At 36.1% G+C, this 26,800-nt stretch overlaps 1 protein-coding gene across 7 annotated transcripts in view; it reads right to left on the bottom strand.

The window, feature by feature from the left end:
• CNTN4 (contactin 4) overlaps positions 1–26,800 on the bottom strand; it is a 977,605-nt gene that overhangs the window by 777,239 nt on the left and 173,566 nt on the right. Inside the window, exon 1 of one of the 7 annotated variants that reach the window (XM_067755241.1) lies at positions 2,890–2,907. The exons of the other annotated variants lie outside the window; for them this stretch is intronic. The gene's annotated coding sequence lies outside the window, so the exon portion shown is untranslated. Of the gene's footprint in view, positions 1–2,889; positions 2,908–26,800 lie in introns of those variants that run through there. 7 annotated transcript variants of the gene reach the window in all.

Genomic DNA, 26,800 nt, shown 5'->3' with positions numbered 1-26,800 from the left:
CTCAGAGAAACAAATATTACTGTTAATATTGCTATTTTTAAACAGCTAACAAAGGCACAGAGAGATAAAGTTAGTGCTGCTTCTTGTGCTGGAAAATTTTTTTAAATATTATTATAAAATGGATAATTTACACACGTGCCCCTTAAAATTTGGTACTATAATCAAGTCATCAAGAGAATCCACCTTGAAATCGCAATGCAATACCACTGAAAGATCACTAGAATAGCTAATACTAAAAAGACCAACACTACCACACATTAGTGAGGATGTGTGAGCAAACAGAACTCCCATGCATTGTTGGTGACAGTGTAAATGGTACAATCAATTTGGAATACATCTTGGTAGTTTCTAATGAATATGAGCACACACTTACCCTATCCTTTAGCTATTGCACCCATAGGGAAATGAGTGGATGCATCCACAAAAAGACTTGTACGGGATATTCACAACAGTTTTACTTCTAGCAGTCCCAAACTGTCCATGGATAAGAGACAGGAAAAATATATTGTAGTATATCCATATAACAGAATACTGTCAGGAATTTTAAAAGATCAACCTACCTATACATGCAATAACATATATGAATTTCAAAATGTTATGCTGAGCCAAAGAAAGCAGATGAAGAGTACATACTATGTATCAATATTTCCATTTATGAGAAATTCTAGAACACTAAGAACATTCCGAGGTGTAATAAATATGTCAGAAAACCGACTGCCTGTGGTGGAGTGGAGACTATGCCTGAAAAGGTGCACAGGAGAACTTCCTGGAATGATAAAGGTGACCTGTATCTTTATTTGAGTGGTGGCAAATGGGTATCAGAAAGTCAACACACTGTAAACTTTAGATATGAGCATTTTACTGGGTGCACATCAAAGTTGAAAAAGCAAATGAAACAAAACTGATCATTTTCAACTTACTCAAGTTAACAAATACCTATGGGGTACCTACTATGTACTTAGCACTGTGCTCAAGGCAATCCTGAGTGACAGAAGGAAATCTTGCAAAAATCTATGCTATTAATAAGTTCATCGGGCTTCCCTGGTGGCGCAGTGGTTGAGAGTCCGCCTGCCGATGCAGGGGACGCGGGTTCATGCCCCGGTCCGGGAGGATCCCACATGCCACGGAGCGGCTGGGCCCGTGAGCCATGGCCGCTGAGCCTGCGCGTCCGGAGCCTGTGCTCCGCAACGGGAGAGACCACAACAGTGAGAGGCCCGCGTACCGCAAAAAAAAAAATAAAATAAAAATAAAATAAACAAAGCTCAGACCGAGAGTTTCTATTTAAAGGAAAACGAGTTGTTTCCTCCAATCTGATCTATTTGAAGTCAGAAATATTTTATTGCCTATCTCCGCAGCTACCATCCCAAAACACTGTACCTGGACCACGGTCTCATGCCTGCCTAAACTTCTGATGCCTTCACATTAATACACGTATCTTTAAGGTGGAGCCCAAGACCCCATGTAGCCTGGCTCAGCTCTTCCTCTTCAGTCATCTCTTCCCAATTTTGATTCAACAAGTGATTTCAGTCATACTGAAAATCTTCATTCTCTTGGGTGTACCATTATTTGTCCACTTACTCCTATTTCATATATAGTCTCTCTCTACTCTGGACTTCCTATATAAAAATCATCATTAATGATTTTTGCCTATAATTGCAACCATGGAACTTAAGTACTCTGTAAGTTACATGTATAAATGAAAAGATGAAAGGCCCCCAAATCAATACTATAAAACACAATTCAGTGTGATGATATCCAAGTCATAATGTACCAGACTAAAATGAGCAGTTTCTTTAAATTACTATGCATATGGTCCAGGGTCCATCTGGCTTTCTCCTTCCTGTGCTGTGACCAGGAGGCTCTCTCTAGGTTATGTAGCCAGGATAATCCTACAGTCACCTCATTTGCTGCCCTTGTTTCTGGGATCATTGTTCTACCCTGCCTCTTCTGTTCACTGTCTAAAAACTGTTGTTTCGTTATTGTTGTTGTTGTTTTACATTTTTGGTGTCGTTATATTAGGCAGAAAGGTAAGTCCAGCCCCCGTTACTCCACCATGTTAGATGAGGAGGTTACAAGATCTCAGAAAGTGCCTGGCTCAGAGGCCAGACCTCAAGGTACTGGAGAGTTCTAAAACTCTGAAAACAACACTTTAAAGTTTCCAAATAAGGTGGTCTTAATTTTCCAACCAAACTTCCAGATAGAATTATGTTACAAAGAAATATTCTCAGTAAGTTATTCAGCCACTATTGTGACAACTTATACATCAAATGACTATTCTTATAAATGCAAAACAGTCAAAGAAAATTAGAAAGAGGCTCAAAACTAAAGATAGTCACAAGAGGTCCCAAAATTGATTCACAGTCTGGTCTTCATTATCTTATTTTCCTTTTTATTTCCATAGGATGAGAAGCAAGGCTTGGAGGTGGTAGAGAGCTGCCTAAAGTCAAAAACCCCACGAGGATTTGAAAAGACCAGAAAGATCATCATATGTGATTCAACTACCCTCCGCTACAGCGTGTTCCACAGCTGTTGACTAAAAGCAGATGTCTTCATGCCTTGCTTTTTATTATGAACAACAGCATTTAATGAACATCATAAATGTTCCAGGTGCCATGTTATGTGCTTTACATATTATATCAAATTAATCCTAACACCAACCCTGTGATGTAGGTACAATTATTATCCCCATTTCACAGATTGATAGAACTAAGCACAGAAAAGTAGAGGAACTTGCGTAGAATACCTCTATGCAATGGAAAACCTAGGTCTGACCCATGCTGATCATTCTATACAATATCATGACATTTAACCAGCTCATGTTTAGAGGACCTGGTCTCCCATTCCCCACAACTCCCTCACCTGACCTATGCCTGTCGCCCCTTCATTTACCAGTTTGTCCACTGCAGCTCCAGTCTTCAACTGGCCCACCTTCAGATCAGTTATGCTTCCACCCTTTCCAAGGAGAGGATCTGCATGAATTTAACATAAACTGTCTGCAATTTTCAGAGAATACAGAGAAAACCCTTACTGAATCTGTTTACGCCAGTGTACACCTGCCCCTGCTGAGATCCCAGCCTCACTGCGGGACTTCCTCATCACGTTCATTCTTTTCACCTGCTTCCTCCTGTACCAGTTCCCACCTGTCATGAGAGATCACTCGCGGTAGAATTTCTGCTACATGCCAGCTCAACTACTAGTCTTGGCTCACTTTTTCTAGTTTTACCTCTCTGACCTACTTATGTTTACAATGAGAAGTTGAATTTCAACACGTTAAAAAAAAAATGGATGTCACTGTCCTATTGCCCATCAATTTGCAGAAGTTTTACCTAAAAGGAGTCTGAACTTGGATAAAACTGGGCAGAAGTTAATTGATTATTTCCTTTTTGCATCTTTATAATAGCTTATAATTTCTCATATAAATATATAAATACATGAATATAATATATAAATTTATAAATAAAAGCTATTTAAATCTAGAATGTGTTACCTTACAAAATAATCCCCTCTCTTGAGTCTCTATTAAGCAAGCACTTTTCAGGAATACGGGGCTAGGTAAGATCCACTCACTAAATAGGGAGCTAGAGCAAATGATTTATAAGATATTTCTAGCCCTCAAACGGTTCTGTGCACCTTTAACCTCACTACCTATGTTTAATGCTTGTATATAATGCATTAATGCAGTATATACTTCATTTCACTCCATTCCTTCAAATTTCTAGCTCTTCTTCAACCTTCCCTACATTACTGAACAAACAAGTTATTTAACTTGAGTAACAAACTATTTTCCTTTATTTATATGCTCATCTAACATTTACCAGCTCTCTTCCAACAAATCCAAAAAATGAGTTATTTTCTTTAATTCTGGTTTTCAGATTCATATTTCTCTTACTGTCCTTCTACTTATTTGATAACAATGCATTTGTGATATATTTTCTGTTTTATACTTACTATAGCTTAATCTATTCCATTCCAAACAGAAACTATTTGAAGATCCCTGAACAGTGCAAACTCTCCCAGTTTCTTTAATCTGCCTTCATAATGATTTCCTCCCTTCCTTGTTTTCTTTTCAAATCCAGACCACCTTATTTCTACTAATATCTCGTCTAATTTATTTGCTATTTCTGCTGTCAATTTTCTCACTGCATTACTAGACGTCAGTGTTTCTGTCAAAATTGCCAATGACTGAAATCCTCTGTTCCTCATACTTCTTTATAAAATTAATACAACCAAAAATGAGATCTTAACTCTCAACTTATTCATTTAAAATTTTATTAGCTTTTTACTCTTGTAATATAATTTGAACATCAGGAGATGAATATAAAGTTTACTAAGTCCACTACCAATTATAACCAAATTATAAACATACAGCCAATTTCAAACTTCAAGATTACTAATGTGCTATTGTAAAATAGAACGTTTTTTTTTTCACACATTACATCCTAGAGCTACAATGGATAGAATGGTATAAAGTCCCTTAGTTGTTCAACTTTATGGATTCATATTTAATTGCCAAGCTGGAAATAGCCTTAAAGGTAATCTAGTTCATCTATCATCAAATAATAAAATCATCTCTACAATAACCTTGCCAGGTGAATGCCCAGTCTCTGAACAAAGAGGTCCAAAGAAAGAATATGTCATAAACCGCCTCACAGGAATGTTTGTTTTATGACAGGTATGACATTCCTCATCTTTTAACCTACAATTCCTTGTTTTATCTTAAGACTATAATCAAAACATTCAATCTACACTGATAGCCCCTCTAGTGTTTGTATACAAAAATGTCATTCCTGAATGCCATTTAACTCATCTAAACTAAACCTTCCCTGGTTTCTTTCTTTTTTACTTTATAAATGAAGAAGTACAACTATCTTTACTTGTAGTCAATATGATTGCTCATGAAGAAAATTCTAGGGAATCTACCAAACAACAACAAAAAAGTACTAGAATGAAAACAAATTTAGAAATGAGGCCATATGATACAAGTTCAATATCCTTTCCTGGTTTTCTTAAACACTTCTCATGACATTGTGATTAATCTTTTCTCTGTATTTTAAGCATTCTCTAGTTCTCTATGTCCCTTTCAAAATATGTTACCCAGAGTAAATTAAACATATGTTCAATTACATCCTTGGATAATCCCAAGATATTTACAGCTTCCACTATGTTCTATGAAAAAGGAGTGCTCTATTGTAAATGTAAATATATGTATAACCTAATCAGCAGTAATGCATCCGATTCACACATTAAGCAGATATTTTTACTATAACACTCATCTAATCGAAACACCAGTCCTATTTCAGGGCAGTTGTCCTACTTAGAAATTGCAATTTTTATCTTTTTCCTGTTCTTTTTATATATCTTGACAAGCCTTGTTTAATAACCATGTATTTTTGAGCTAACTAGACCCTTTATGGTTAGAATTCTGCTATTTTCCATTCAGGTTTCACTATATTTTAAGTTACTATAAATTTGAAGAAAGGGAAGTACTCATCTTTCTAATCAATAAGAAAATTGATGTATAGACCAAACACAACATCAAAATACAGGTTCACAATGTTTTTAAAAGTCTAGTATATATGTGGTTGTATGTAAGAATGGGTGAATAGATACTTATATATAGAGAGAGGGATGGGTGGCAATTTCATACAGAGAGATATATTAAATTTAATACAGTTAAAATTTTAAATTAACAGAATTCATCATGATATGACACCTTTTTCTTGCTTATAATATTGGCAAATAAAAAGAAAAATGCCTCCCTAAATCGGCAAGGATGTAGCTAAATTGGTTCTTTAATTCAGTATAGACATGTAAATTGGTACAAATTTTCCTAATGGAAATTTATTAATCCATTAAAAGCATAAAATATATACACTCTTTGGTTCAACAATTATGCTTCAGGAATTTACCCTCAAGAGATAAAAGATTAGTTAAATAAACTGTGTATATCCATAAATGGAATAATTGGCCATTAAAATAATGGAAAATAGTGTTTCCTGAGATGGAAGGTGTTCATATTATAAAACTATGTGTAAAATACAGGCCATAATACAGTTGAAAAATACATCATCATTTATTTATGTGACCATTTAAACAGGAAAAACATACCTAGATTGACATCACCAAAATGACATTGGTTATAATCCCCTGGATTATACCGCTGTGGCCTCTCCCACTGCGGAGCACAGGCTCCGGACGCGCAGGCTCAGCGGCCATGGCTCACAGGCCCAGCTGCTCCGCAGCATGTGGGATCCTCCCGGACCGGGGCATGAACCCATGTCCCCTGCATCAGCAGGCGGACTCCCAACCACTGCGCAACCAGGAAAGCCCTGATACTTTTTAATATAAGGAAGTGTTCACTTGGTTATTCCTCCTACATAGCAGTATATTTAGAATATAAGAAATAAGAGGTATGATATAGGAAAAGAATGGGAAAGAAGGCAAACTGTTAGGCACCCCAATGCCCCAATGCAATCTTATGTTTCCACTTCAATAATTTTAATATGTGTTATTAATGAAATTATGTTATGACAGAATAAGCAATTGCAATGTCATTAAACAGATTTATCAACTGTAATTGAACCAGATAAACTATTTTTTTAACCAGCCCATTCATCTAATTAAATCCTATTTAGTATTTTTTACAGATTAAGAACTTCTTAATTATGACTTTTTAAATATGTATCAATATTTGTTACTCATCTTGAAGTACTTTTCTAGGTACTACTAAATTCCATATTCTTCTTGTTTGCTAATTGTTAACATCACTTTCTAATTCCATATTTTGTGTTTGTTGCAATAAAATTAAAATCTAATTTTTATGTAGACTGAGCCCTTTTCATTTTTTATATGTTTTATTTATTATACCTCTTTAAATATACTTTATTATTTAAAGTATACCCTGGTAAACAAACTGGCAGACATAGTGTATGTAAGAAACTAAAATTAAAACTATCCTATTACCTACCTCCTAAGATTACAACCAATGAAGCATTAACATATTTTTCAAGACTTATCTGTGTGGTATAATTTGAAAAATTTCAATATTAAAAATTTCCTATACTATATATTTATGCTCCTACCTAAGGAATATTTTGCATATTATTAAATGTTTCTTCAAGATTATTTTCATAACTCTCAGTACACTGTGTACGTAGATTAACTCTTCCACTACTGTCAAATACTTTATTACTGATAAAAATGAACATCCCCAAAGATGATGCTGACTCATTTTAATAGCTCTATTGCAGGAGTTAGGTTCCATTAACTATGTAAATAAATTATTCTACAATAGAAAATTACATCTGCATAGGAGAGGAAAAATAATTTTCCCTCTACCCTTATGAGTTATTGGTCGAGTCCTCTGTAATAGAGGACACATTAACAAGAGAAAAGCAAACAGGTTTATTAGCATGCGTACCTCATGTGTTCATGGGAGATACCCAGGAACACTGAGTAACTCAAAGAGGTGGCTTAGAACTCTGACTTATATAATAGCATCTTCAACCAAAAAACAATCCATTTGTGGACAAAGGAAAGCAGTTTTAGGCTTTCAAAGACGGCAAACTCGTAGGGTAATGAAGTAAAGATAGATAAAGGCTAGTCTGAAAAGTCTGTTATACAGATTCCTCTGGTACCATCTCCAGGTCAATAGAACATAAAGTTCTCAGCTGATTAACTTTTGTCTTTCCTAGTAGAGAGGGGAAGAGTGACACCTTTGAAAATTTATCTCCTGCTTTTAGGCAAACAGGCATAGTGCAGGGGTCCTTTCTTGTATCTGCTTCTTCTCAAATGACTACAGTTCAAAATAATACTTATGCAAAAGGTGCATATTTGTGAAGGGCATATTCTGCTATCCTTCAATAACACAATTATAGAATAAACCCCAACTGTGATGCTATATTATAAATTCTTTGAAACTAAACCTCGTAGAATTGCTTCATTTTAAGCAGTGAGAAGATGGCAAAAATAAAATTCATGAAAAACATTAAGAAACTTTTTTCAAACCACCTTTCATAAAAGGTTATAGAGATGAATGAGATAATTATTGCTAGATATCCAAAAAGTGTAAAACTGCCTTCAAAACCAGAACAAGCTAAGTCTTCAAATGTATATTATAGATGGACCTAAAGAAAAATATATTTGCAAATAACTTAATTGGTTCTGCATTCTTGCAACTCAATTTTTTTACAAAAAGGTTTATGTCCTGTTCTTAACTTTTGCATCGTTCTTGGAGTTGCTTCCTTTGCTATTCCCAGCCTACAGCCATCATTCTAATTTCTTCCCAACTGTTTCCTCATTTCCTTTCTTTCCTTCTACCTAAACCTCATATAGCAATCTAACACCCCAGCTCTTTTTCCCTCTTTGGGTACTTATTCTATTTGCCTCTCTTTCCTCTTTTCACTTTGCCAACATGCCCGTACTATTTTACCTGTTTTTAGTTTCACATTTGCATTGGCAAATAGCAAGAGATGAACCAGATAAGTAAGAAGCAGATTTCAGGCCAGGCAAAGGGTCAGAAAACACATGAGCATCAAATGAGCATATGAAAAATTCATAACGGGAAATATGCTTTCTTAGCTTTTGTAGGACCAAAAAAAAAAAAAAGTTCTAATAGTCTTCCTTGAGCAGAAATGTGGAAGTGGTAGGAAAACTAAACCTTACAAACTGAACCAAAAATAAGGACTGAAAGCTATTTCAATTATATTTAGGGAAGGAATCACTGGGCTCAATGAAGAAAGAACTAACCCTTCCTGGATAGAAAAATGAGTTAAGCTGAGATGAAAGCTCTTACTGATCGTGTTATCCCCTCCTTACCCACACCGTGGGGAACTCCTATACCTCCTTCCAAAAGTAGTTGAAATAGAATCTCTCTGGCAAAAGGTCTCTTTACAACCATTCAGCTATGAAGTGTCAATTACCCTCTCTTCTGTACCCCACTCCTCAAGACATGGCACTTACTCTTTGTGAGCATATTCGGTGACAGATCAGTGAATACATTATTTTCCATCCACCATTCAATGGCTTATTATCTGCTTTTATTTTGGGGGGCAGAGGGAATCCATTCATGGAAATTGGAACACCCGTTAACTTAGCATTATAATAAAGGTTGGGCTAAGTGTTTCTTATCCAAAAGCATTCCTGCATTTAATGTTATTATTATTTTGCAGTCGGTCATATACGTTTATCAATTATACTGAAATCTAGACTTGATGATGCTCTTAATGTCAAAGCATTTCCACTAATTCTAATGGCTTTTTATTTTTATACCCTCTGTTCACTATAACATCTTTTCACTTTTTACTGAGATATATGATGAATTTTGTGTTAGGTTAATACTAACTATTTTGAAGTGTACAATTCATTGGTTTTTAAAATACTCACAAGCTCGCACAACTATCATCACTATCTAATTCCAGAACATTTTTACCACTTCCAAAAGAAATCCCACTCAGTGGTCACTCTCCATTCCCCTCTACCCACAGCCCCTGGCAAATACTAATCTCCTTTCTGTTTTTATAGATTTGCCTATTCTCCATATTGCATATAAATGACATATACAAGATATGGCCTTTTGTGTCTGACTTCTTTCACGTCACGTTATTTTCAAGGTTCATCTATGTTATAGCATGTATGATTATTTTGTTCCTGTTAATGGATGACTAATATTCCATTTATGGCTATGTCACATTTTGTTTACCCATTTAGTAGGTGATGGACATCCGGATTGTTTATGCTCTTGGGGTATTATAAATAATGCTGCTATGAATATTTGTGCACAGGTTTTTCTTTAAAAATAGATTCTCAATTTTCTTGGATATAAGGCCTTCTTGAAAAGAACTCAAGATACTTAAAACCAGCATTTTAATAGTCAATGTGATAGTCTTGCTTTGTTCTGTTATGTTAAATATACATATTCGGTATGCCATTTTTGTCCAAATGATTCATCAAAACAGAAGGAGGGGAAAAAAGCATCAGACAGGCCATAGACTCATGAACAACATACACTACAGAATACAACTAAGGACAGCACATTACAGCACGGACTGGCTGACAGTGATCACAAAATTGTGTGCTTGTTCTCTTTGTCAAAGAACACGGAAAAATACATACTGTGTAACGAGTCGTTTGATATATCCTTATTTTAAAGGACATACCTTGGAGACAAATGGAATTACAACCAATCGGCAATAAACAAAAGTAATTAAACGTCTGTCACCACTGATACACTTTCAGTAATTTTCTAAATGTTTACTGCATGTAACCAGCCTCATAAAATTCAGGCCAAGCACCTGACAACCGTGTGAAACAAGCATTCACAAAAAAATTGTAAAATAAAAGTTTATATTCATGATCTTTCAGACAATAATGTTTATTATCCTCAACATACTGAGGATAATATGTATAGGAAAATAAGAAAATTTCAAAGGGTTACTGTAAAAATGGAGCAGGCGTATAGGTAAAAATACAGGCAAAAAATGAATGGCTGCTGGGGAAAATGTGGGAGGTTAAAAGCTGATGGCTTATTAAAATTTAAAACATATGAAAATCTTCGTGTCAGAGTCAGTAGAGTTGCCAGCCAAAAATAAGTGAGTCAAGAATACCCAATCTCCACAGAACAAGACGACACCGAACAGCAAAGTAACGCGCTTGACAAATGAAGCAACTGACACTAAACCACTAAAATAAAAGCACAAAAAGGGAAGAGGAAAATGCAAAATAGCTAATGAAACAGAAAGCTGTTAGCCAAACCTTTTTCCTAGTAAATATGTGAGATCCTATCAGTTGGCACATGATGACACTGCCAGGTGTCACAGAGAACTTCAGGGGCCACACAAATTGCTGTATTCCTTTAGGGAGAGCTAGAAAGTGGCCAGAAGAGATAGAAGACAGCAGTGTACAGTAGACAGAAGAGATTACAAAACACTTTCAGTGCATTCTAGAGCTTAGCTCCTGAAGAATCTTTAGTCTTGAAATGCGCCACGGAGAGTAACAAGCACAGTAGCTGAGGTAAGTATATAGTGGACAATCACAGTGCCAGGCATTTTATTTATCCTCCCGACTAGAGTATATGGTATGTACTGTCCTCACTCCCACTTAATTGATGAATATACTGAGGCTCAAAGAAGTTAAATAATTGGGTTAAGATCATAGTACTGACTGACTTCAGATCCTGAACTCAACACTACTATCCATGCTAATGGACTAGAAGGTACCAAAATATGATAGAGGTACACCCACTTATCACAAAATCCAGTAACTGTTAGAAATGTTTTTTTTAACATCTTAATTAGAGTATAATTGCTTTACAATGGTGTGTTAGTTTCTGCTTTATAACAAATTGAATCAGCTATACCTAAACATATATCCCCATATCTCCTCCCTTTTGCGTCTCCCTCCCACCCTCCCTATCCCAGCCCTCTAGGTGGTCACAAAACTCCGAGCTGATCTCCGTGTGCTTTGCGGCTGCTTCCCACTAGCTATCTAATTTACATTTGGTAGTATATATAAGTCCATGCCACTCTCTCACTTCATCCCAGCTTATCCTTCCCCCTCCCTGTGTCCTCAAGTCCATTCTCTATATCTGCATCTTTATTGCTGTCCTGCCTTTAGGTTCTTCAGAGCTTTTTTTTTTTTTTTTTACATTCTATATATGTGTTAGCATACGGTATTTGTTTTTCTCTTTCTGACTTACTTCACTCTGTATGACACACTCTAGGTCCATCCACATCACTACAAATAACTCAATTTCGTTTCTTTTTATGGCTGAGTAATATTCCATTGTATACATGTGCCACATCTTCTTTATCCATTCATCTGTTGACGGACACGTGGGCTGATTCCATGTCCTGGCTATTGTAAATAGAGCTGCAATGAACATTGTGGTACATGACTCTTTTTGAATTATGGTTTTCCCAGGGTATATGCCCAGGAGTGGGATTGCTGGGTCATATGGTAGCTCTATTTTTAGTTTTTGAAGGGATGTCCATACTGTTCTCCATAGTGGCTGTATCAATTTACATTCCCACCAACAGTGCAAGAGGGTTCTCTTTTCTCCAAACCCTCTGCAGCATTTATTGTTTGTAGATTTTTTGATGATGGCCATTCGAACTGGTGTGAGGTGATACCTCATTGTAGTTTTGATTTGCATTTCTCTAGTGATTAGTGATGTTCATTATTCTTTCATGTGTTTGTTGGCAATCTGTATATCTTCTTTGGATAAATGTCTATTTAGGTCTTCTGCCCATTTTGGGATTGGGTTGTTTGTTTTTTTGATATTGGGCTACATGAGCTGCTTGTAAATTTTGGAGGTTAATCCTTTGTCAGTTGCTTCATTTGCAAATATTTTCTCCCATTCTGAGGGTTATCTGTGGGTCTCTTTTATGGTTTCCTTTGCTGTGCAAAAGCTTTGAAGTTTCATTAGGTCCCATTTGTTTATTTTTGTTTTCATTTCCATTTCTCTAGGAGGTGGGTCAAAAAGTATATTGCTGTGATTTATGTCATAGAGTGTTCTGCCTATGTTTTCCTCTAAGAGTTTTATAGTGTTTGGCCTTACATTTAGGTCTTTAATCCATTCTGAGTTTATTTTTGTGTATGGTGTTAGGGAGTGTTCGAACTTCATTCTTTTACATGTAGCTGTCCAGTTTTCCCAGCACCACTTATTGAAGAGGCTGTCTTTTCTCCATTGTATATTCTTGCCTCCTTTATCAAAAATAAGGTGACCATATGTGCGTGGGTTTGTCTCTGGGCTTTCTATCCTGTTCCATTGATCTATATTACTGTTTTTGTGCCAGTACCATACTGCCTTGATTACTGTAGCTTTGTAGTATAGTCTGAAGCATGGGAGCTTGATTCCTCCAGCTCTGTTTTTCTTTCTCAAGATTGCTTTGGCTGTTTGGGGTCTTTTGTGTTTCCATACAAATTGTGAATTTAGATCTAGTTCTATGAAAAATGCCATTGGTAGTTTGATAGGGATTGCATTGAATCTGTAGGTTGCTTTGGGTAGTAGAGTCATTTTCACAATGCTGATTCTTCCAATCCAAGAACATGGTATATCTCTCCAATTGTTTGTATCATCTTTAATTTCTTTCATCAGTGTCTTATGGTTTTCTGCATACAGGTCTTTTGTTTCCTTAGGTAGGTTTATTCCTGGGTCTTTTATTCTTTTTGTTGCAATGGTAAATGGGAGTGTTTCCTTAATTTCTCTTTCACATTTTTCATCATTAGTGTATAGGAATGCAAGAGATGTCTGTGCATTAGTTATGTATCCTGCTACTCTACCAAAGTCATTGATTAGCTCTAGTAGTTTTCTGTTAGCATCTTTAGGATTCTCTACGTATAGTATCATGTCATCTGCAAACAGTGACAGTTTTACTTTTTCTTTTCCAATTTGGACTCCTTTTATTTCTTTTTCTTCTCTGGTTGCTGCTGGCTAAAATTTCCAAAACTATGTTGAATAATAGTGGTGAGAGTGGGCATCCTTGTCTTGTTCCTGATCTTAGTGGAAATGGTTTCAGTTTTTCACCACTGAGAACAATGCTGGCTGTGGGTTTGTCATATATGGCCTTTATTATGTTGAAGTAAGTTCCTTCTATGCCTACTTTCTGTAGGGTTTTTATCATAAATGGTTGTTGAATTTTGTAGAAAATTTTTCTGCAGCTATTGAGATGACATGGTTTTTCTCCTTCAATTTGTTAATATGGTGTATCACATTGATTGATTTGCATATATTGAAGAATCCTTGTATTCCTGGGATAAACCCCAGTTGATCATGCTGTATGAGCCTTTTAATGTTCTGCTGGATTCTGTTTGCTAGTATTTTGTTGAGGATTTTTGCATGTATGTTCATCAGTGATATTGGCCTGTAGTTTTCTTTCTTTGTGACATCTTTTTCTGGTTTTGGTATCAGGGTGATGGTCACCTCGTAGAATGAGTTTGGGAGTGTTCCTCCCTCTGCTATATTTTGGAAGAGTTTGAGAAGGATAGGTGTTAGCTCTTCTCTAAATGTTTGATAGAATTCACCTGTGAAGCCACCTGGTCCTGGACTCTTGTTTGTTGGAAGATTTTTAATCACAGTCTCAATTTCAGTGCTGGTGATTGGTGTGTTTATATTTTCTATTTCTTCCTGGTTCAGTCTCAGAAGGTTGTGCTTTTCTAAAAATTTGTCCATTTCTTCCAGGTTGTCCATTTTATTGGCATAGAATTGCTTGTAGAAATGCCTCATGATCCTTTGTATTTCTGCAGTGTCAGTTGTTACTTCTCCTTTTTCATTTCTAATTCTATTGATTTGAGCCTTCTCCCATTTTTCTTGATGAGTTTGGCTATTGGCTTATCAATTTTGTTTATCTTCTCAAAGAACCAGCTTTTAAACAAGGTTATGCCATCTCTTATGTGACCAGGAATGACTTCTCTAACTTTGCTTGTTAGGTCACAGCTAACTTTTAGTGTTCAGGGTCTCTGTTTCATCCTATCAGCATGTCATGAGCTGTCAAGGGTGTGGAAAATGCCATCCAAATCTCAGCTTTTCACTAACAGAGCAAGTAGGTGCCACCTCTGAAGGCTGCTTCTGTCACTCCAAGACTCTGCTGGAGGTTGATGCCAGTGTGATGTGCCTTCCCCAGGTGATTGGAACAAACACCATGTGTGTCATTCTCATAATGTTTCCAACTTCTGTGAAGAACTTAAATTAAGTGAGGTTGAGGCTTTTAGACCAACTTTGCAGGATCTGGGGCTCTTAAGTACCAAACTTCATGCAGAAGTTCTTATAAACTGACAAAGAAAGTAGGCAACAGAAGCTAGGTTTTTCCATGAAAAACAGTAAAGTTTAGTGTCTCCTTTTTTATTTTTGGTATTTCACCATGTGCTCTAGGGTTGTGACCTTATATCCCTAGGAGGTCAATAGCTGAAGACCCTATAGGATACTGGCTAAAATCATGGTTTCTGGAATCAGACTGCCTGCATTTCAATTCCAAATGTCACTAGCTGAGGGACCCACAGCAATGAGTGTTACTCTCCAACTGTATCCTCAATAGTAAATTAAGGTTTTGCAGCCTGAGTCTAAAGGGTAAAGTCAAGAAAGGAGGGAAAAGAGGGAGATGTGCCTTCTTTCTTTCACTTTCTTTCTCTTGCTTTTATAATTACCTTTCAGAGAATAATAAACAATCCTTGAAATATCCCTTTAGTCAAGAGCACTAGATTCATAACTATGCTTATAAATGCCTATTGATTAGTCCAGTATTACACCTGGTAATCAAGAAAACATGATAAAAGGAAGAGAACACTTGCAGGTCATAAAAAATATATGTATTACGACTGCATCTAGGGATATTTTAATGAAAGTGCTGCTTATTTTATTTTTTACAAGGCATACCCTGGTTTATAAAGGCAGGCACTGTTTGCAAAAATGTCCTTTTAATCTGATTTGACAAAATAAGCAACGAATTCAGGACCAAGCATTGCAACCCATTATGTTCTTCTGGCCCCTTTTAATACAGTGCAGTTCCTTCTCCAGACATTAACTTGTTGAAGAGATCAGGCCTGCTATCCCACAGAATGCCTCTCGTTTGTTATTTGTCTTGTTGCATCTGTATGATGATGTCTAGTTTGTTTATTCCCTGTTTCTCCTGATGATCGGATATTAACAAAACTTTGAATACATCATGGATACTGTCTGTTATAGCCTGCATTATATCAAGAGGCATATATCTGACTTACTACTGTATTACAATGAAAACAACCTAATTCCTTCATTGTATATCTTTTCCCTTTGGAAAGTTATATGTTTAGTTCTACCTTGATATTATAAAATTATCTGGCTCCCCATAAAGCAATTTATTAAAAATTGCTGACCCTTACCCAAATCAATAATTTCTTTTGGATGTTTTTATTCGTTTCCGTTAGTTGCTTTGTTTCTTTGTATTTGTTTACATTTGAACAGGGAGAAATCTACTTGGGCCAGGCTTTTTGCCAACATAGAAGGTAAACACAAGGTTGGCAATTTCAATTGTCAGGTCTAAACTTGAATTTTAACTTGATGGGCATGATCTATCAGCTCGATCTGCAAAGCTTGCAGGGATTCATTTCCTTTTGACCCTAACCTAAGGATAAACCAATAGCAGAGGTGACCATCTATCCAGTGTTTACCAATATACACCAAATACCAGACTTAGTTCTTACTTATTAATCCTCACAATAATATTATGAAGTGTTTTATCCCTATTTTACAAATGGGAAAACTAAGGCACAGAGAAGTTTGGCAACTTTTCCAGTGTTCAACAGCACACAGTTATTTTGGAATTCAAAATCGTCCTATTTAACATCCTTTCTTTTAACTACTATAAGTGTATTTTAAATGTCTTCTTTGAAGGGGACATGTATACAGTATGTACAGTATTTCTCTTTCCATAGCTATGTATGCCTGCCTTTCTCAAACACTGCCATTTATCTCAAACATGTTGCTTTCTGAGATTTGTACTTTCTGCATTGATGCAGAAATACATGAGCTGACCATGATGGGGAGTGAGGACAGTGGTATTCTACCTCTGATTATAGGTGGTACCCCGTTCAGGAAGGGTTACATACTTTTCTAGTAAATTTTTTCTAGTAAATTTTTTCAGTGCATAACTAGATTGGTATATTATTGTTCAGTTTACTTTCCTACTTTCTCCATGTCCAGCTGGTATATTGGTGTTCTCTAGGATGTGTAGACTACAAATGTACTTCCTAAGCCAATTCCAAGACTGAGCTATTATTGAAATTTCCTCTACTGATTTTTACTATTTAGTGATATGGGGAAAGTAAGGCAGGCTAGTTTGATTTTTAGTTCTTTACAGATTATCTTTGTTTATTTTTGGAGGAGTTTCTACTTAAGTTATAGGCTCTTCTCATTCTTATTTATAATCTTGCTGCCAATTTGTCTATTTCTGTGTACCTTCTTAAACATTTAATGAACATGTGAGAGATAGTCCATCAGAAAACCTAACTGTGCTGCCATATTCACCTAGGAAAGTCCTGTAGAAACTTTCAAAGTTGTCACCTTCTGAAGTGATTGGTCTTCAAATCTAAAGTCTCTTCTTGGTTTACAATTTTCTTTTAAAAAATCTGTCATTATCCTGTGCACTCCAGTATTGTGCCGGTTCCACTGAATTAGTCATGCAAGGAAGGAGAAATTGACAGATAAATTCAATAAATAGCATTGTGCTGAACTTGCTGAGTCTCCAAACAAGAAGGAAGTAAGCACAAATGAGCCATGTAGGTGCATCCCACCTACAATGAAAGGGAATCAACATCCCCCAGGCAAGAAAAGGACAAACCAGGAGGAGGAACAAAGCAAGCAGTATATAATACTAGCTTCAGGGAGAATTCTGCCAACAATAGGGACTGGAGGGGAAGATGAATAATTATGCATCTTTGTGCTCTACAGAGGACAATTCAAAGTTTCTGAAAGGTATACGATAATACCCAGCTGTGAATAGTGCCAAGAGGGGGAGACCAGAAAAAGGGGGAAAAAAGCATAAAAATATTTTACGGCAGACAGAGCCTGCTGAAAATTACCTTCCTTTCTGTATTTTTCTACAAACTGTTTAGTGGGAACGTTTGTTCAGCTTCAAGGAATGTCTTTAAACTAAGCAACAACTCACACATGTACAATAACTTTAAAATTCACTCTAATATTTGAAAAACCAACCCAATAGGCATTTTGCTCATTATTAACCTTGCTGATAGTCTGCCAAGATGTTTACACCACCTTTCTCCAACAAGAAAAGAGAAACAATTGAGTAATGTACTATATCATATTCTCACATGACTTGGGATACAATGATTTTATGAACCCTCACAGCCCTTAAAATTCCCCTGGTGAAATAATGGATTCTAAAACATATAGCTCCTTCCTTCTCTCTTGCTTTTTGGGTCTGTTTTTACCAAACCTACCAATTTTTTTCTTTCACTTTTGTTGTCATTTATTTATATAATAATCTTTTTATACATATATAAAAAGGTAAAGATTTACACCTTGGGCTATCCTGAGGCACATGGATTCTTTAAAAGCAATTGTATTGATCTATTTATGGACTAGAAATGATTCTAATGAAAGAGCAAATAACTTTAGAAACTGACCAACATGTAGTTCAAACAAAAGCTATGTATTGGGACTTCCCTGGTGGCGTAGCGCTTAAGAATACACCTGCCAATGCAGGGGACATGGGTTTGATTCCTGATCCGGGAAGATCCCACATGACACACAGCAACTAAGCCCGTGTGCCACAAGTACTGAGCCTAAGCTCTGGAGACCACGAGCCACACTACTGAGCCCGTGTGCCACAACTGCTGAAGCCCATGCACCTAGAGCCCGTGCTCCACAAGAAGAGAAGCCACCTCAATGCGAAGCCCACACACCACAACGAAGAATAGCCCCTGCTTGCCGAGCGTAGCAATGAACACCCAACTCAGCCAAAAATAAATAAATACATAAATGAATAGATAGATAAAAAGCTATTTATTGAGAACTTTTATTTGTAATGCATTATGTTATGGGGATCACAAAAAAATAAAACAGTACTACTCTATGAATACTTATCATTTAATTGACCCATTATTTAATAATTGTTAAAATATAAATCGGGCAAAGAGAAACTAAGGAAATAATCCATTTTACCATCACATCAAAAAGAATAAAATACCTAGGAATAAACCTACCTAAGGAGACAAAAGACCTGTATTCTGAAAACTATAAGACACTAATGAAAGAAATTGAAGATGACAGAAACAAATGGAAAGATATACCATGTTGCTGGATTGGAAAAATCAATATTGTCAAATTGACTAAGGCATTTTTCCTCCCTCCTTTCCTCAGGGTATGTTTTCAACTTTCTTTCTCCAAGATCCATACACTTGGCCTTCTAATGTGCCGAGGGTATCATTCGAGACAGATTTAACAGAAGAAAACTGAAGTGATTCAGTGTTGGCAACATTTATTGATGAAGGAGGGAGGTAAGTAGCTATAACATCTCCACCAAAAAAAGTTTTTAATTAGAAAAAATAACGGTATTTCTCTAGGTTTTATGAGAAGTAAAGAAACAAGGATCTTGAAACAAGTACAGATTTGAAGAACAAGTAATTTCCAGGATGATTCCTTGGTTTGTGGATGGAGATCTGAGTATGGCATGGGCCTCTATAGATGGGAGAAGGAATGGAAAATCGTACCTACCTTCCTAAGACCCAAAATGGAATGTTTTCTTTCACACAAATCTCCAGTGTATGCTTACTGCTATGTTTATGTAGAACAGGAAAATAATGCTAAACCCCCATTAGATGCAGTAAAGGAGAAAGAAGATTTTATTTCTTGGATACCTAGTCTGAAGAGAGACACTATTATCCTATTTTACACGGGGAAAACTGACCTGAATAATAAATGACAGAGCTACAATTTAAAATCAGTTTTGTTAGGCTGTAAGCACAGGATTTGGGTGTGCTGTGTGGTTTTTTTTTTTTTTACTTTTTATTTTATATTGGAGTATAGCTGATTCACAATGTTGTGATATAAAAAAAATGTGATAGTTTCAGGTGTACAGCAAAGTGATTCAGTTCTACATATACATGTATCTATTCTTTTTCATTCTTTTCCCATTTAGGTTGTTACATAATACTGAACAGAGTTCTGGTTTTGATTCAATACGTATTAGTATTAAGAGGAAAAGAGTAAAGTGGGGAGCTGACCTTCACACTGGTGTGTCCAAGATTTCCTTTATCTGGCAGGCTCAGTCAATTAAATTTCTAGGACAAACAAACTTGAGGATTCAAGCAATTGACTTCCAACCAAGGAAACCCTGTTTCCATTTATATACCATCATCCTAAACTCCACTCACTCATCAGTCATGGTAGTCACTACAAATGAGATCAAGAGGTGAAGTTAAATGTCTCCACGTAAGACATCAACAATGCAAGAAAACCAACTCAAAGGACACATCCAAGCAATATGTCTTACTGTTGTTTATAATGTAAAGAAAGCTGAAATGGGCCTTTTATCACCTCCCTGGGTAAATATAAAAATATAAATCTAAAAATTATATATGTGTGTATATATATATATACACACACACACACACACACACACACACACACATATACACACACAGACACGGAGAACAGAGGAAGAGAAAGAAACAGAAAGAGAGAACAGGACTGAAGGAGATATTAAATGTCTTCATAAGGCTGCACAAAATCAATTATAAAGTGAAAATGAAGAATACAACAAATAAATACTTTTTAAATGATCACTGAAAAATTCTGCAGACAATCTAACAGTATCATGGTTTACTGCTATTACTGTAATTTTTTTCAAAAAGATCTTTAATAAAATTTCAACTTTAGGATGGCATCCCCTAATCTGTTCAGTGTATGATTTCCAGCACTGGATAGGGTAGAAAAATTGGACCACTAAGGAAATTTTGAGGTTACGTTTATTTTTATTTTTCCTCCCAGTTTACTTAATCTATGAGAAGGCTTTACATCCTATATGATATTTTTTCTAAAAAATAACTTTCATTCCTGCCTGAGGGTGCAGAGAGCTGTCTGGTGTTAGGCACACACAGCTTCTCTAAAAAGGCCTAACAGGGTGCTCTGATAGGGCTCCATCTGTCCCCTGACACACACTTCAGCTCCTGCCTCAACTGCAACCCCATTGGTTTCCTGTGATTGGACCACACAATATTACAAAAGTGATGACTGCGAGTCCAATCATCCCCTCACCCTCACAGGAAGGAGGCCAGAATCACCAGGGTGGGAGTGTGATTAAAAGAACTAAAAGCTGTCTAAGTGTTTCTGATATTCTTAAAATACTCCCTCCAATAAATGAATGATCACACTTATATTGTGAATAATTTGAATCCAACTGTCTAGACGAGGGGCTCAAGTACACCTATGAGAAGATACTCAACCTCATTAATATTTAAATAAGAGTAGATTAAAACAATAATGAGATTTTTAAAAACTAGCTTAGAAGTATTTGCATATACTTTTATTGGTAATATAAATTGGTATGCACAAGAACGTCTTCCAGGGTGTAGGTTTTAGTGCATTAATTGTGAAAGATAAACAAAATACACACCCACACATATATATATGTAAGAGATTTTCATACATCTATTCAGTGGACTGGACCATTAGAATAATGAAAGTCAGTATATTTTGACAATGGAAATGTGCATGACGCATTGTTGAGTGGAAAAAAGTACATAATTCAAACTTCATTTATGTAAAATGAAAGAAGTAGTGAATATGGAAATTCATAAATAATATCTGGAGGGTATTAACAATATTAGTGATGATCATGTTGAGGAGGTGAGATTGCAGATGATTTTATATTTTTCCTGTTTTGCTTGACATATCTACAATGAGCTTCATTACTTTTATAATCAGAAAAAAAGAAACCTGTTAAGTAGTTTTCATTCTGGAAAATGTTAAGGCCAAATCAAGAAAGTACTCATTAAAATTTATCATAGGATTATAACATTTTAATATTTTTCTTGATAATAAAATTCTTTGATGATTAAAAATTTAGGATCATACTTAAATACCATTTTTCAACCTGTTAACCTGTTTTTTCTACTTAACATCTTGTGAACATGTTCCATATTTTCAAATATTCTTCAAATTATGGTTTTTAATGACTTTAGTATTCATTGTATAATACATTAGTTTTTAACTATTATTTAGTTTTCTGATATGGAAAGTAATTACATGATATGATTCTGAATTACAGAGTTATTTATTGAAGAACAAGTTCAGATGGTGGTAGAAGGTAAGGTGCTCAAGTTAAGGATAGTTGGCTCTTAGAGATTATTATATTAAGTGAAATAAGCCTGACAGAGAAAGACAAATATCATATGATATCGCTTATATATGGAATCTAAAAAAAAATGATACAAATGAACTTATATACAAAACAGAAGTAGACCCACAGACATAGAAAACAAATTGATGGTTACCAAAGGGGAAAGCTGGTGGAGAGATAAATTAAGAGTTTGGATACACACACTACTATATATAAAACAGACAACCAACAAGGACCTACTGTATAGCACAGGGAACTATACTCAGTACTTTGTAATAATCTATAAGGGAAAATAATCTGAAATATATATAACTGAATTACTTTGCTACACACCTGAAACTAACACAACATTGTAAATCAACTATACTTCAATAAAAAAATACTTAGGCTCCAAAAAAACCATTTGCTGGGGATGGGACCCTACCAGATGATTCTGCTGTAGATCATCTCATGTCCTGGCTCAGAGGCACTGATATAATCAGTATAGTCTAGGAAGAAAATGTCTAAATTGACTATCTACTTGCGATTATACTATTCTTTTCCTTAACAAGATTATCTAACAAATGATTTTTCTATTAAAATAATAACAGTGAATAATTACATACCGCATTACTAATATTAACTCATTTCATCTTCAAAATAATCCTTTGATATAGGTGCTATTATTATCCCTATTTAACAAGAAACAGGCCAAAAGAGTTTATATAAGGGGGTAAAGATAACACAGCAAGTAACTGCAGAGATAGAAACTGAACCCAGCACTATGGCTAGAGATTCCATGTAATTACTTTCTTCAAAATTATGAGCAAATTCACAAAATATGAGGCTCATTCAAGAACATATACTTAGTTATCAGGGGATCCAAGATCAGAACTCAGGGGTAAATTCAGGATCTTTCCATCACATTCCACTCTGTTTCAGCAACAACAAAATTATCTGGTAAATGAGATTCAAGCAGAAGAGGAAGAAAGACACACTTACTTGTTCATATTTCTAGTGACTGCAAGTTCAGTATATAAACAGGTTGATTATATACAGACATAAATAAAACATTTTGAAAAATGGTATGATTTTTTCCTACCATCTACATTCTTTTTGCTACCATATATCACCAAAAGCACATAGGTCCCCAAGTTCTAAGAAGTGGCCGAATTAATATTCAGCTTTCTATAAAGAAAATCAGAGCTGTTCAACCTCAGAAATAATTCTTTAAGACACAGCAGATACTTCAGCCTATAAACCTATGAGCTACTGATAGCCCACATATGTAACAATGGCTGGTTTGCATTTCAGGAGGCAGCTGGACTATGAGAAATTAGTAGAACACAAGGAACTGAGCCATGGTCTGTCCCTCCCAGGACCAACAAAAGAAATGTCACCATCCTGGGTAGTTCTAAGATCCATTTTCTGTCACAGTGCATAGTTCAGTCTTCCTCAAGCAAATCACATGGTTAATACTAGAAAGTGATCACAATGAACCATATTCTTGTCACTGTGTCAATGAGCATGGACACAGTGCCCATGAATACTCCTCGCCAGCAGTCCTCCTAGAGCCATCTGTAAAACATCTTTGAAAATGGACTAAGTGGGGTCCTATATGTCATAACAAGTACTCCTGTCCCATCCCCACACCTGAAGTCAAATGACATTTTTACAGGGTGATCCCACATATTCCTTTACTTCTCTGTCCCCGAATGTATAGAAACTAGCCTCCCGCCACCACCACGACTACACACGCACACACGCGCGCACACACACACACACACACTTTAAACCTGCTATGAAAACAGGATCAGTAAGTAAACTGAGTTCAAAGTTCTACTACAAAACTATCTTTACTTCCAAAAAAAGTCACTTAACTTCTTAGAGTCTCCCTTTCATTATTTTGAAATAGAGAGTTAATGCTATAATCTATCCAGTCTCTTTTCTACCCCACAAGTCACAGGCTTAATGTAATCTATTACATCATAGACATAGGGTATACTTAACCAATTTCAGCACCCCACTGACCAACGTACAGTTCTTCAAGATTCTCATTTTATCATGATCTCCCTTTCCACTCCTAATTGGTTACTTAAGGCATTTCAAGTGGGTAACATCAAAATCCTCAAGCATTTACAGCCATCTAAACTGTTCCTTTGGTGTTTTTTCCAGGGAGGAACTAAAATGGCACCACTTCCTGTTTGTCATTCTTAGCCTGGTGAGCTAATCAGTCCACAGCATCCAGCAAGACTTGGACTCTGATATTGTGAACAAAGTAGTGATTTAGAGATGCTGAAATGCACACTGTAGAATCACCAAACTATGGAAATGCACCCCACAGAACATATCACTTCCAGAATATAAATGAATTAATCAGTAGGCTTGCCACCCACAGGCCAAAAACATTTCTGATTAAATTTAATGTAGTGAGTTTGTGCAGTCACCACCAAACTAACCATCGATTAAACAAAGGCCTCTGAGTGCTAATTCTTTTAATGTGCAGTTTACTTCTGCTCTTGTCTGAAGGGCATACCTTTGAAAACAATGCTAGTTTGGGGCACATATCTACATTTGGAATTCAGTCTGGGTTTATTTCCGAAGGCAGCCGAGCTCTGTTATAGGAAGGGCGACTAATGCATCAGACATTTAGACAGATGCCTATTTAGTTAATTTGTCATAGGGGCACTAAGATTTCTCAACTACCTTGTGGATAGGTGGAGAAACCTGTTTATCGCAAAGTAATTAGTCACCTAATTCCCTCTCTGCGTGTATAAACAGGAGAGAACTAACTGCTTTTTACCCCAGAGATAAAAGTTAAAGGTTGAAATATACCTAAGATTCCTGCCTACTCTGTCCTACACATTTGAATTTCAGGCATAATGGTATTTGTCTGCCCATGGATGATAAAGGAGTAAGAGAACTGCAAAATATTATAAAGAGACTGAGATTTGTCAAGACTAGCTCTTATTTTCCTCCCAGACAGATATAGCTAGATAGATTTAGATATATCACATATTAACTAGAATCTAATTTATATAGCAAATCCACTTGCAGACTCCTGCTGTAATTTAACAATAGTTCAGACTGCATGTACTGTGTTCCTGGTATCCAACAGGTACCATAAAAAAGAATCAAATTCCTGCTCTCAAAGTAGCTGAAAATTTAGTGGTAGTAAATGGGGAGTAATATTTCTGGACTGAAAATGTATCCCCTGGTAATTTATCAAAGACTGTCTCTTAAGTCCTGTGGAATCACGCTCATGTAAATACTGGACATTCAAAAGTATATTTTTAAGAAACGAAACTGAGTTATCTGTAGTGAGATGGATGGACCTAGAGTCTGTCATACAAAGTGAAGTAAGTCAGAAAGAGAAAAACAAATACCGTATGCTAACACATATATATGGAATCTAAAATAAAATAAAATAAAATAAAAATGGTTCTGAAGAACCTAGGGGTTGGACAGGAATAAAGACACAGAGGTAGAGAATGGACTTGAGGACACAGGGAGGGGGAAGGGTAAGCTGGGATGAAGTGAGAGTGGCATGGACTTATATATACACTACCAAATGTAAAATCGATAGCTAGTGGGAAGCAGACGCATAGCACACGGAGATCAACTAGGTGCTTTGTTACCACCTGGAGGGGTGGGATAGGAAGGGTGGGAGAGAGATGAAAGAGGGAAGAGGTATGGGGATATATGTATATGTATAGCTGATTCACTTTGTTAGAAAGCAGAAACTAATACACCATTGTAAAGCAATTATACTCCAATTAAGATGTAAAAACAACAATTACATTTTTAGACTTAAAATAAAGCTGAGTGCTAAATATCTAATCTTAATCCATAATGAACATATAGGACTGCTGTCTCAAGTCAAAACACAATTTTTATGCCCCTATTTGACCCTAAGAAGTCTGGCAAACATTCTCTTAGACTTACAGAACAGCCCTATCTGTGTATCATGGAGCAACTATTTGAATGCATGTTTGACTTTGCACCAAATCTAGTATATTGAACACATAGGAAAATGTGTTCAGGCTAAAAATGTTTATGGCCCCTTCTCTCACAGCCCACATCTATCTCACGATCAATTCCTGTGGACCGTACCTTCTAACTAATGCTGCTACATATCCTGAATATGATCACTTCTCATCCCCTCCACTGCTAGAATCCTCGCTTGAGACTCAAAAGGTTCCAGAGGACAAGACAACAATATATAAATATACAAGGACTATTAATGTGTAAGATGGAAAGCCTTGGTCCTATGCGACTCCAGGTGGCAGAATCAAAATCAATAAAGTGGTATTTTTCAATGTACATAAGAAAATCTAATACTCTCTAAAAACCTAATAGGTTACCTTAGGAAGCAATGGGTTTTTTCACATAGCTGTTGAGGAACGTATTAGAGAGCGATCAGCAAGGTCAATCAAGAATGAGAAAGTAGCGAAAGGAGAGAGATTAGAAAAGAGTTCCAGCCAATCCCAAAATTCTATGCTTTCAAATTGTCACTTTCTCATGAAGTTCATGAGTCATAGATGAGATAGGACTGTCATGTATAACATACACGCATGTTTATAATGGTGTAGAACCATGAAATAATATCCTATTAGAATTTGGGATGCAATTCAAATATTCCTTTCATTCCAAATGAATCCCTCCTGCTTTGATTTGTATACATCATTTCAGGATTTCACAAACCAGCAGCTGTGAAGTTGCTGATTTGTATGAATTTCTTTGTTAGGAAAGAAAATGGCTCTTTGAAACAGTCCTCTTCCTATGAGAAGAGGACATACTTTTGCTTCTTTTACATACATATGCAGGTCAATTCAAAGGAAACCTACCTATTCCTAAATGGCTGTAACACCTCAGGAAATGGTTCTTTCAGTGGTTATTATGCTTAATTTCTACACCACACAGCCATATTTGGCACAGGAGACAGAAAAGGAGGTCAATGGTATCTTTTAGACACAGGCAAAGTTCAG

This window comes from Pseudorca crassidens, chromosome 10 (assembly GCF_039906515.1).
Source record: "Pseudorca crassidens isolate mPseCra1 chromosome 10, mPseCra1.hap1, whole genome shotgun sequence".
Lineage (NCBI taxonomy): Eukaryota > Metazoa > Chordata > Mammalia > Artiodactyla > Delphinidae > Pseudorca > Pseudorca crassidens.
The sequence above is the reverse complement of the archived record's forward strand: the minus strand, read 5'-3'. Positions and strand labels throughout refer to the sequence as shown.